This window comes from Diabrotica undecimpunctata, chromosome 5 (genome assembly GCF_040954645.1).
Source record: "Diabrotica undecimpunctata isolate CICGRU chromosome 5, icDiaUnde3, whole genome shotgun sequence".
NCBI classification, from domain to species: Eukaryota; Metazoa; Arthropoda; class Insecta; order Coleoptera; family Chrysomelidae; genus Diabrotica; species Diabrotica undecimpunctata.
The window spans coordinates 43,945,309-43,959,300 of record NC_092807.1 but is presented as its reverse complement, the minus strand read 5'-3'; the positions used below and the strand labels follow the sequence as shown (position 1 = coordinate 43,959,300).

General features: G+C 32.9%; 1 protein-coding gene across 1 annotated transcript in view; it reads left to right on the top strand.

Annotated features, from left to right (window-relative positions):
- The window catches only part of LOC140441283 (acetylcholinesterase), an 823,341-nt gene that overhangs the window by 760,409 nt on the left and 48,940 nt on the right, over positions 1 to 13,992 (top strand). The window lies entirely within an intron of this gene.

Below are 13,992 nucleotides of genomic sequence, written 5' to 3'. Positions count from 1 at the left end.
AATATTAACAACTAAACGAGAGAAACGAACCAAAAATACAAGAAAAACTGTAAGAACACTAGTTAATTTTAACCGATGGCTTCATTTGAATGTTGGTTTAAGCTCTTTCGAGGGTCAAACCACACTAATCTTTTCGATTGTTTTCCATCAGCTCTAGGATGTCATAATTTTCACATGTGGTTTCTTGTCGTACATGTGTTTCTTTGGAATGCAGGGAAGAGGTACGATTCTTAAGGGGATTAGCGAGCGGAACGGGGACAGACCTTTTTTAAAAAAGGATTCATTTTTTTTTTCTTTAAAAAACAAATAAACAAAAAAAAAATGGAAAGCAGAATGAGAATGAAGTAACTGTCTTGTAAGGGTTTTTTTTTTAATTTATTTGTTTTGTATGATGAGAGAGTAATATATCTGGCTCAAGTTGTCGATGTCGGTTCTATTATTTAGGGACGAAAAATTCTCCATCAAAATATCAAAAATTGAAAAAAATAACTTAGAACTTTTTGTTTACATCGATCCAAAAAGAATGTAGATTCATTTAATAATATTTTGAAAATACAATTATTTTAAAGTTAGCATGTATGCATGTTTACCTCTGTATATGTATTTAAAATATAATTGTTTGAAGTAACTCTTATCGAGTTATTTTTTTGGGCCCTATTATATATACTTTTAATATACTGATTGATTTGAAGTACAATAGGGTTATGATTGATGTAATTTTATTGATTTTTCGCTAAAGTAGAGTTCGTATCGATTGTTTGTTGAATTCTCATTAAGGTGGCTTTCAACTCTCATGGCGCACTTGTTGATAAATAATTCACGAAAGACTTGGTAAAAACCTAATTTCAGAATATTGACAATGCTTTTGTTATAATTTATTGTGTGTGCTTAGCTTCAGAATAATAGCATGCTGCTTAATAATGAACTAAAATATTGTTTCCAAAGACTGGAGATTTTATATACTAATAGATTGAGTATATAAGTAGAGACAGAGTAAGAGTACAGGTTAATCTCTAATTTAATATAAATAACAAAGAACGGCTTTTCTTAAAACTAGGAATACATCAGCATAGATACCCCCTAGATATAAAAATAATTTTAAAATGTAAAGGATAAAGTTGCCAGCACTTTATGACTTACGTACCTTATGACGTACTTTATGACGTACCCACAAATAATTAACTAAAGGCCCGTCCCCCACATGTCATTGAAAATTTTGGTAACATGTTTTTAATAACTAGAAACTGAAAAATCTAAAACTAGAAACACTAAAATATTTCTATAATGTGCATGTAATATGCAATTTAAAACAAGCCTAATAAGCATAAATACGCACAAATAATATTCATTTCTGACGCATCAAAGAGCGAAACGGGTGATGGCGTGTGATTACGACTACGAAAACAGTCGTTAGTTTATGTCAAATACCTGCCACATATAGCGTTTACACTGGTGAACTGTATGCTATTTACCAAGCCTTCAAAACTCTTTACAGCACCCAATCAACATATTGCCATCTGTACAGACTCCCTTGCCTCTATCCAGTCCATCAATAATCTATTTACTAATCACCCTTTTGTAGAAAAAATCCATGACACTTACCAAAATCTTATCATCCACGACATCCATATCACTATCATATGGATTCCCTCTCACATTGGTATTGTGGGTAACGACAACGCCGATCGCTTTGCCAAAGAAGCTGCTATATCCAATTGTGCACCACATAATATACAAATTGCCAGTGACCTAAAAACTAGTATAGAGAAACTCGTACGAAATTACTGGCGGAATAATTGGAAACAATCGACTACATTTTTACACCAAATAGATCAGACGATTGAGCGGTTCGTTATCCCTGGTATAACTATAAATGAGATGGTTGTCACACCAGATTTATACATGGTCACCTAATGAATTTTACACCTAAGAAGATCTGTGACTATTGCCAATCTCCACTAAGCGTTCTACACATCCTTGTGGACTGCCCTCATTACAATAAACGACGCCAAGAACTGGACATGAAGGGCGACATCACAGATATATTATCGAACCAGAACCAAGTCATCACAGCTATCTAGTTCCTGAAGCTAGAAAAGTTACTAAATAATATATAACTATAGTATATTATAATATGTAATTGTACCTTATATATAATTGTATTCACGGTGCCTCGTGCTAATGGCCGAAGCTGTCACAAGCACGTTAAATTAAATAAATAAAAAAAATATGCATTTATAAATATTTCGGTAAAAGCACTTATTTTTATAAAAATTATTTTATTTAAGTTTATGCCAAATACAGTGTGGTTTAAATTTTTTTAGATCAATGAAGCAATCAAGAATATTTTCAACAACTTTACCACGTCCAAATGTACGCGAGGAGCCCCACATAGTGTTGTGGGCGTTGTAGTCTCCTACAACTATATAGGGTTGGGGGAGTTGGTATACTAAATCAAGAAGTTCTTCTTCTTTTAGAATAAAGTAAGGAGGGATGTATATAGAGCATATTGTAAGTTTGTTAGAGCAGTAAGTAGTGATGGCGACGGCTTCGAGATTGGTAGTCAGAGGAAGAAGAGTGGAGTAATGGCCTATAGAAACAAATATAGAAGCACCTCCACTAGCTTTGGAGCAGACAGATCTGATGTAATGATACCCTTCAAAATCTTTGAGTGTATGGAGATTAGTTGACGTAAAGTTAGTTTCCTGTAAGCAAATGAAGGTGGGGTGGTGGAGAGATATCAGTAGCTGCAGACGTTCTAAGCGCGGATAATATACGTCGCAATTCCATTGAATTATAGTGAATATAAAAGTTATAAATTAAGGCAGGTCGGTTTTGTCTAAGGATGGGTCACTGTCATTAGAGCTAACAGGTGCAAGACTAACAGTGTCAATAACATCATTTAGATTCATCGAGCCTTAATTTTTTTTTGTAGGCGAGTTATACGATTTTTAAGTGATCTATCAGAGATATTATGGTAGATTTGTTTGAGGTCATCAAGATGGGCGTTAACGTTCGTAGTAAATTGGTATGCTTAAGCTAAGGGTCATGGCAGTCGAAAGAATTTTCCAAGAAAGCAATTAGTTGTAGCGAGTTAATTGAAAAGGATGATGGGTTTGCTGCTATAAGATTTTCTATGATTAAGCGGGCAGACGGGATAGTGGCTGATGGTTTTGTATCTTTGGTTTTTGATTTTTTTAGGGGCTGATTTGGGGGCCCAGAAGGAGTTGTCATCGAGGGAATGTGGACCGATTGGAGTGTGAGTAGTGGGATCTGAAATGGCAATTACAGGGGGAGAATCGAGGCTTGAGTCAGTTGAATGGGCTCTTTTAAGGAGGACGATAGTAGGAGGTGTAGGTTGAGGTTGATCTAAAGGTAGAGGTGTAATGTTGAATAAATTGTCGGAGGCAGAATTTTGGGCAGAAGTGTGAGAGGTGCCAGAAGGTGCGGTGGGGCTATTGTTGGTGGATTCATTAGGTACTTTGGCGAAACAGGGGTGGGTAGTGGTATCCGGTGGGTTTTGTCAGGTTTCAGCCATATGTCCGGCTTTTTGGCAAAGGAAACATTCTACTTTGTCTGATGTAACGAAGATTCTGAAGGAAGTGTTTTATATATATATATATATATATATATATATATATATATATATATATATATATATATATATATATAAGCGGGGATCCTACAGCTTCTGCCGCTTCCCGCATTTCGATCGCCATCTTTTTTTATCTCTCCAGGTGTCTTGGATTGTATTCCATAGCTCTTTTTGGCCATCTGTTGTCGTCCATGCTCTGTACGTGTCCATACCATATTAACTGTCTAGTTTCTATTCTTTCAGAAGTTGTATGTACTCTTTCTGTTTTTCTTCCAATTTCAGAATTAGTTATACGTTCTACTCTTGATATGCGGCAAGCTCTTCCCAGGTAGTCCATTTCAACCGTGTCAACTTTTTTCTTTCCTTTTACTGTCATTTTCCAACATTCTGGTCCATATGTAAGAATGGGCTCTACAATTACTTTGTAGATAGTCATTTTAGTTCTCATAGTAGCTTTGTTGGACCAAAGTATCGAATTCAGAATTTGAACACTCTTCCTGCCTTGTTGCACTCTATAGTCTATATCTCTCTTCCGTTATTCCTTTACTGCAGATAATACTTCCCAAATATTTGTATTCGTAGCACCTTTTCATTCGTCTTATTTCCAAATCCGGGTCTTCGTCTTCACTACCTATTCGCATATATTCTGTTTTACACATATTCATACTCATCCCCCATTTTTCGTATTCATCTTTGAGCTTTCTAAGCATATAATCTGCATCTTCTTCACAGCTTGCAATTAGTACTTGATCATCTGCAAAGAACAGCGTTGTCAGATAATGGTTGTTAAGCTTCAACCCCATTCCCGCACATTTTTGTCTCCACTGGTGCAGTGCTTTTTGGATATATATTTTGAATAGGGTGGGGGAAGGACAACATCCTTGTTTCAAGCCTTTCGTTACTGTACATACCCTTGAGAAAGTATTTCCTGTTTTTACAGTGCTTTGAGGACATTTGTAGATATTCAGTATTGCTTTTAGATATATTTTACTAAGGTCCGTTTTTGTCAAGACACTAAATAAAAGTTTTAAAGGAACTGTATCATAAGCCTTCTCCAGATCTATAAATACCAGATGCGTAGGGAGGTTTCGAGCTGTTCGTTTTTCAATTACTTGTTGAAGGGTAAATGTGTTGTCCAAGCACGATCTTCCTGCTCTGAAGCCGCTTTGTTCTTCAATTTCTTTATACTCCTCTTCTATTCTTCTTTTCAATATACGACCATATAACCTTTCAGCGAGCTAGTTACGCTAATGCCTCTATAATTTCCGCATTCTTTTCTGTCTCTCTTTTTATGTTTTTCCATTTTTCATTTGTTTCAATTCTTTTTTCAGTTCTTCTTTGTTTATCTTATGCACATCTGAGTTTTCGGTCATTGAGATATGGTCAGGTCTTTCCATAAATTCGTGCCTACTTTCTGTTAATAGCGTTTCGTAATATTTTTCCCACTTTTTGGAACGGAAGTGGAATAGGAAGTGTTTTCAAAATGTATTAATACGGAGGTTTGTATTTCGAAATTTTCTTTATCTGGTATTACGTAGATAGACCGTCGAAAACTTAATATATGGAAATAATCATCATCGGGTGAGCCTGTACGAATCTGAGATACAGGTGAGGCTAGTTGCAGACCAAGTTCATTTTTTAATGCCTGCTCGATAAGTTGATTTGGAATCGATGGACATACATTAGATATTAACAATCTTTTAGTTGAGGAAATGAGTCTGCGGATGTGGACGATTTCATTTTTAACGGAACCGGTGGGATTGTTTTTAAGAAGAATATCGACGTCAGAAATAGAAGCAAGAAAGATGCAAATGCGTTGGTTGGATATGCGGGAAGCGTGGGTAATACGCTTTGGTGTTACCAAAGGTATTACCTTTGGTGTTCATTTAATGTAATCGAAGTGAGCTGTATTCGGAAGAGCATTTAATACTATCGCTTGCTTTCTGCTAGGATATAATGTGGTCGCCGGTGTAGGTTTTGTTGTTTTTGATGTGGTAACAGCTGCGTTGCTGGGAGCGGTGGGTTGAAGAAGAATTTTTAAATATTCTGGATGCCAAAATATTTAATGAAACTGAGGCGCAATGCCTGGCCTATTAGTGTGTGACCTATCAATTATAAAGTTTACATACCAAGTTGCTTCACAAAAAAACTTTTCACTTTCAATAATTACTTGATAACAAATCACATTACAAGTTTTTTTTTATAAGAAATACTATTAGAAGAAGCCGAGGTGTTGACTCGTTGGCTTTTCGAATAGGAATGGTTTAAATTGAAAACAAAGTTTACTGTTATTTCTTGATATATTTTCTAAACTCTAGGTTTTTTTTTTTTTTTTATTTACAAACTCGCATCAGCCTGTAAGGCTATTAGCGAAAAAAAGAAAAAGTAATAACAATAATTGAACAGTGTAACAATTAAATTTTGTATAAATAGTTTATTGCTTTTAGATATTGGATAATCACTTTGGCACCGCACTTTAAGAATAGTTCTCTCAAATTCTCCGGGATTCCGAATTTACACCTTTCCGCACTGTGTAACGGGCACTCCACTAGAAGGTGTTTTATTGTTAGCGGGGTCTCGCAAGCATAACACTCCGGTTGTGGATCCCTTGTCATCAGATGTCCATGTGTGAGGCGACTATAACCAAGCCGCAGTCGTGTGATGATAACCTGAGAAAAACGATTGGTGGAACTATCAGACCATGGTTGAAATATTGGTTTTATCTCAAGTAGTTTTGCCTGTTTTTTACACCATCTGCTATTCCATATGTTGACTATTTTGCTGTGGAAATATGATTTGAGATCTGTCGCTGGAGTTTTTGGATAGAATTCAATAGTTGTTTCCTCTAAGGCTTACTCTAGGTTTTGTTACAAATAAAACGGCAACATATACAATACATATCTTGCAATATTTTATTTTAAACACAAGGTACATAAGAAAACAATAAAATAGGTTTGTATACACTGACTCGCAAAAGTCACCGGACACTAAGTTTATTTTAAGTAAAATATTAGTATAAGAAAAACTTCAAATCTAATAAATTATTTTTATTGCATGTTTAATAAAAAACCATAAAATAAAAACGAATTCCAAAATATTGCCTAAGAACAAATAAAAATTTACAATTTTTTTAATCCTTTGTAAGATATTTTTCAAATAAAAATCGTAAATTATTTCTAAAATATGGATATTAAAATCGAGTATTTATTTCTCGGGCTAGAATAGCAACTCTCATCATTCTTGGCATAGACCAGTGGTTCTTAACCTTTTAAAAGCTGGGGAACACTTACAAATTTTGAAAAAAGTCGCGGAACACCATTGTGTTATTTTATAGGATACACTAAATAAGGAGTGCAAATGTAGATACAAATGTAAATAAAACACATTCTTTAACTGCACATGCATGCAAAAACAAAATATAAGAAAAAAAACATATTCTAAAAATAGAAATTAACAAAAAATATGTAGATTAGTAAATACATTAACAAATTAGATGTATGGGCATAACTAACATAATAATATAAAAATTACACAAATTTACTGCGACACTTGAGCCTGATGACTTTTGCAAATTTTAGCAATGTCCGGTCTAATATGCGATAACGCTACCCTCATTTTTCATCAATATTCCCAAGTCTTTCACGTTTCTTTGTTTTTATGTTTGTGAAGGTTGAAAAAACTAATTCACACAAGTATGAAGTTGCAAACTGTAGTAATATCTTTAATGCCTTTGTAGAAAGAAGTGGGTGTTCAGCTTGCACAGAAATCCAAAATTCTTTAAGTGACATTTCAGAAAACTTTAGTTTCAGAGTGCGATCCGTTGACAAACCTACTAACTCTTCTTCCTCTTTTAATGATAGCTGGTATTTCGACATATTAATAGAGATAAAATGATTTCAAATCCAATCGTAACTATCTGTATTTAGAGAAGGAAAATAGTGATCAATTTTTTCTTCTAATAGCGTCAAATGTTTAATGATAACGATTTCATTTCTTCAATATTTGCGCTTATACTGGGAAACATACTCAATGCACCTTTTTCTAATATGCGATTTTTCCAAAGAGATATCTTCTTTTGAAAGCCTGATAATTTGTCAGTACAAGACAAAATATTTTCAGATTTTTCTTGGATAACGTGTTAATATTATTGAGGTATTTAAAAAGGTCAGTAAAATATCCTAATTTGGCAAGCCAAACATTATTTTCTAAATATATTGCAAGTTTATCTGTTGCTGCACCTTCTCTTTAAAAAAGTACTAAAAATTCGCATTTAAGCTCTAAAACTCGATTCAAGACTTTTCCTCTGCTTATCCACCTAACTTCAGTATGCAAAAGTACAACTTCGTCTTATGCTTCCATTGCAGAACATAGCTGTTTAACAAGGCGTGTTTTTAATGGCCTTGATTTTATGTAATTGACCATTTACACTACTTGCTCTAACACAGGTTTTAAAGCATTTGGCAACGTTTTGTATACTAGTGATTCTCTGTGCAAGTAACAATGCGTAATTATTATGTTTGGGTTTCTCGTTTTTGCAAGTGTAGCAAATCCCTTAATAGAGCCTACCATTGATGGTGCCCCATCTGTACAAAAAACCACGCACATATTCCATGTTATATTATTTTCTTCAAAATATGATGTAATGCACTTAAAAATATTTTGACCCGTTGTATGTTCAGTAAGTTCCTTACAACATAAAAACTGATTTACTATTTTGTTTTCAGATATAAAACGAATGAATTCTATTAAGTAGGCTTTGCCACTAAAGTCAGTAAATTCGTCAACTTGCAATGTAAAATTTTCTCGTATCATAATACCAAAAACTGTACTTTCAATATCGTCTGACGTATTTTTAATTCTATTTCTTATTGTATCGTCGGAGTGGGGAATTTTCATAATTTCTTTTTTTGCATCCTCACCAAACATAATTTTTACCATTTCTGCACATGCTGGTAATACCAAAGATTCAGCAATAATATGCGGTTTCAACCTTATAGCTATTAATTCAGCCATTTTATAAGAAGCTAATTGTGCTTTGTCAGAAATTTTAACAATTTTTTCAAAACTTCTTACCCTGCTTTTCTTGCATGTTCAAAGATTTTGAAAATATGCTTTGCTTTTAGAACTAAGATTGGCATGTTTTGTTGAAAAATGGCGTTTTATTTTAGCTGGGATCATTGCCGAATTTGATAAATTTTCACCACACACAAGACAATTTGGCATGGGACAATCTTCATCACCTTTCCATGTAAAGCCATAACTCAAATATTCTTCCGAATACTGGCGACTAACTTTTTTGGTAGATTGGGAAATATGAGACTGTCCCTCCACGGAGGTACTGATACCTGCTCCATAGTTTATATCTTGCTCATCGTCAGAACTACGTTTTCTTTTAATAAGGAATTTGTTCATTGCTGCAATGCGAAACAAATTTTATTTTAAAATGTGATTAGTTACAAAAGTAAATTAACAATATTCATCGTTGTTGTTAGCTCTAAGTAACCTTATTTTTATTTGAACTTCTGTTAGATCTTAAATAAACTAACCTAAATTACTTACCTATCAACTGGAACTTAAAACTTAATAAAACAGTGCGTCGTTTTCGACGAGAAACGGTTGCGTGCACTTGACAAATAGGGCGTATTCAAGCCAAACAAATGAGCAATCTTAAGCTTGGAGTTCGCACCACTACTGAAGACTGAAACCAGCAGTGTTGCCAGGTACACCAGAAAACAGGTAACCAGGTAACCGCGACAATAAATAGACGCATAGCATACGCCGACGAGATTGTCAAGAGAATTTTTCGTTTTTCCCGATCTCTTGGAAGCGACAAAATTTCACGTCGGTCTGCGAGATTAACGTATATTTTTCGCGGAACACTTGCAACACATTCGCGGAACGCCTGTGTTCCGAAGAACACCGGCTAAGAATCATTGGCATAGACTTTATTAAAGCAGCAATCTCGTATTGTGGTATTTGTTCCCTTTCGTTTATTAGCGCCTGTTATAACGCTACCACAGTTTTAAAGTCGCCATAATTTTGCCTAACTACTTTTTTCAGGTTGTCCCATAAATGCTCTATCGGGTTAAGGTCTGGACTTCCAAGAGGCCAGACTTGTTACTGAAAACCAACATCTGTAAAGTATTTCATTGTTAACCTGGCTATGTGCGGCCTAGCATTATATTGCATTAGGGAAAAATTTTCAGCTACAAAATGCATATAAGGTCAAATTGTCTCAGTATTATGTTAAATTAAACAACCTTTTACTTTCTATAAGTTTTTTCTGTACAAGCAATAACGAGTTGATGGGCGCAAAAAGCTAAAATTCTCGATTTTTCTCAGATTTTGTTAAAATAAAAATTAAGCACAAGGTTTTGCAACTGGTGCATGATACAAAGTACATTTTGAAGTGATTTTAGGGAAAAAATTGGCTCCTATGAAAAATATCCAATTCAAAACAGGTTTCGCCTGCACTATATGGAAATATTAATAAATTAAATAGATAAATAAAAATAATAAATAGCCTTAAATTTATGAAAAATATCTTTGTATTGTTTCAATTCGCTAAGTATTATGTTTTTTTATCTCATAGTTTAACTGAGTTTCAGTTCCTGTCTGTTGCGAAAATTTGCCAAATGTTCACTGCTCTATATTTTGAATCTGTAAGCCTTTTAAATCGATATCTACTCCATAAGTATTTTATCAGCAAAATTGTCTGTTCTAGTTTAAATGTATTTTACGAATAAATCTCGGCTACATCATTTAAAATTAAACGTCCTTCGAATCTTACCTTCAAGTCAATTTCCGCCTGTCTAAACGGCTTCTGTATATTCAATAATTTATAAATTTTCAACGATGTTTATCTGTAAATAGATTTTGACCATTTATAAATAATACTTCTTAATCTACTTCTTATATATATATACATATATATATATATATATATATATATATATATATATATATATATATATATATATATATATATATATATATATATATGTTTATTTGTTAGTTATCGTCGTCATCTTAGGCTTGACAATCCTTTGTTGATCCTGGCCTGCTCCCAGATTCCTCGTCATTCTGTCCGGTTTCTAATAATAATAATAATAATACTTTATTTCCTTTTTGACAAATACAATTTGTATAGGATCAGTCACAGTTTAGTAAACAAAATAAGTAAATATAAGTGCAAATCTAAAATTACGCTAAACCTAACATTACAAGACAAACACAAAAAGAAAATGTAAAATTACTAGTATATACTTAAAATAATGTAACTACTAAAATATTCATCAACAGATTAAAACGTATTCTGCAATAAAAAATCTTTTAAAGTTAATTTAAATATTTTCATATTCTTACATTTTTTTATTGGCTCGGGTAACTTATTATATATTCTTTGACCTATTATTGCAGGTGAGTAAAAATGCATATTTTCTTTAGAAAAAGGCACATATAATTTTTGATTCTGCCTTGTATTTATATTGTGAATTTGACTATTAGTTTTAAATTTCTCAAGATTTGAATGAATAAAAACACAAACTTCAAAAATATATAAGCACGGCACAGTTAAAAGTTTATATCTAGTAAAGTAACTCTTACAGCTAGTGATTCGAGAAATACCAGCAATACAATGCACTATTCTCTTTTGAGACAGCGAGACTTCACTGAATTTACAAGACCTACCCCAAAATACTATGCCATACCGCAAACGAGACTCCACCTGAGTATAATACAGCATAATTAGCTGTTTTTCACTTAGTATATCTTTGAGGTTTCGAAGTAGGTAGCATGCTGAGTTTATTTTGGAAATAATATCATCACATTGCCTTTTCCAATTGAGACATTCATCAACATACAAACCCAAAAACTTTAGGCAATGAACTTTTTCAATTTGTTTAGAATATATTGATAGTTCGATACCTAACAGATGTTTCTGTCTATTGTGGAAATGAATAGCATGCGTTTTATCCGCATTAAGATGTAAGTAATTCGAGGAAAATCAATTGCTAAGATCACACAAAAGTTCGTTACATTTATTTTCAAGAGATATAATATGTGATTAATCTGATATAAGTATTGAAGTATCATCTGCATAAAGTGTAAACTTTACAGCAGAATTTATTGAGACAATATCATTTAAGTAAATAAGAAATAATATTGGGCCAATTACAGAACCTTGTGAATGTAAATGTAATCTGATTTGCAAATATTTACTGATTATTGGGATACATCTGTTAAGGAGACATACTGACGACGTCCTGATAGGTAGGATTCTATCCATTTTAGAGAGAGATCTTTTATTCCAATATTTTCTAACTTATTAATGAGTAACGTATGATCGACACAGTCAAATTCCCTACTGAGATCACAAAAAATACCGACAGGGCATTCATCCGCATCAATATAGTTAGTTAAAGTCTCATAAAATGAATGAACTGCTGTATTTGTAGACTTACCTGCCTGAAAGCCATGCTGATATTTACTAACAATACCTTTCTCCAATAAATAAGACTTTAATCTGTTAAGATAACAGTATTCGAATATTTTCGAAAACACTGAAGGGACAGTTATTGGGCGATAATTACTAATATTCTTTGGATCACCTTTCTTATGTACAGGAACGACTTTTCCCACCTTTAGATAATCCGGGAAAATATCATTGCAAAAAGACAAGTTTATTAGAAATGTTAAAGGTGATAATATGAATGGAATTATTTTTTTAATAAAAATTGAGGTATTTCATCAAATCCACACGATTTTGAAGATTTCAATTTTCCTATCAATAATTCAGTCAGCTCATTTGGAGTGTAAGGACATAATTGTAAAAGATTTTCATTTTCATTATAAGGCGGTTTCCTTAAAGCACTATTTTGATGACTGGGAATTTTAGAACGTACCTCAATTGGAGCATTCTTAAAGAAAACATTAAACATGTTAGCAACAATAGGGCATTCCTCTATTACACAATTTTCATCTGATTTTAGGCATATATTTTTCCTTCTATTATTGTCAACATTATTAGTCATGTCGGCAACAAGTCTCCAGGTACTTTTTGTAGGATTATCGGATGATGAAATAATATTCTGGTAATAATTTTTCTTTGTCAAACATAAAAGTTACTGGTGTTTTTTTTTTCTAACTTGTAATATTCACGAAGACACGGACAGGATCTAGATAAAACATGCAAGTTTTTTAAGTTACTACTAGATAAGCGTACTTCAGTGTTTACCCATTTTTTACGATCATTTATAATACGTTTATTTTGCAATGAAAAATAAATGTTAAAATAATACGAAAAAATATCAACAAACACATTAAAAGCCAAATTAGTATCAAGTATACCATAAACAAGATTCCAATCTTCCAGCACAAGACTCGTAACAAAATTATCTATACCACTCTCATAAAAATATCGCTATTGACAAGACATAGGCAAGGTCGATATATCTATTTCAAGTTCGACTAAAACAGTTCTATGATCAGACACAGTGTTGTCAAGAATACATGATGTACCTAAATTAGAAAAATTTACAAAAATATTATCAATTGTTGTTATGCTGGTATTTGTTACTCTTGTAGGCCATTTGGCAAGATTAGTATGTATGTTATAAGCCGATAAGCAATTAAGTAGTTTTGTTTGGTTATTGTTTGACGTTTTCATATCAATATTAAAGTCACCACAAATAATATAACATGCATTTGGCTTGTATAAATGATTTAAAAGACGGTCAAGATTATTTAAAAAAATATTTACATCTCCACACGGAGATCGGTAGCAATTCAATATGTAAAAGATATTATTGTTTTTATCCCTAATTAAAGAACAACAAAACTCTGAATGTTTATCTGAACAGAATTTTTTAACATTAATATTATGAGCGTTTACATTTCTCTTTACGAATATTCCTACACCACCTCCTCTTACGGAAGAGTTTCTACAATAACTACAACTCATAGTAATTCATCAATGTATACATTATTAATAGAGTCAATGGTTTCCCATAATTCTGTTAGACACAAGATTTCTATATTTTTAAATGTATTAATATCCACAACAATGTCACATATTTTATGGTTATTTATACTTTGAACATTTAATAACATTAATTTAGGGTTAAACATTACTTCTGGAACCTCTGATTTTTCCGTAGGTACAAAAAATTGTTCACACATGCATTTTCAGGACAAAGTGCTGGATCCATAGCTTTATTGAAATTATTTTGATATATTCGAACCTTAAATGATGAGTAAAGACTTGGGTAGCGAGACTCCATAGACTCGCAAAGCACTTCCGGAAAATGGGGTTTTAGAAGATTTTCCATTGCAGTTACATTGGTGCTAGGATCAATGCGATACACATGTAGATCCACATATTTTGGAACACCTTTGAC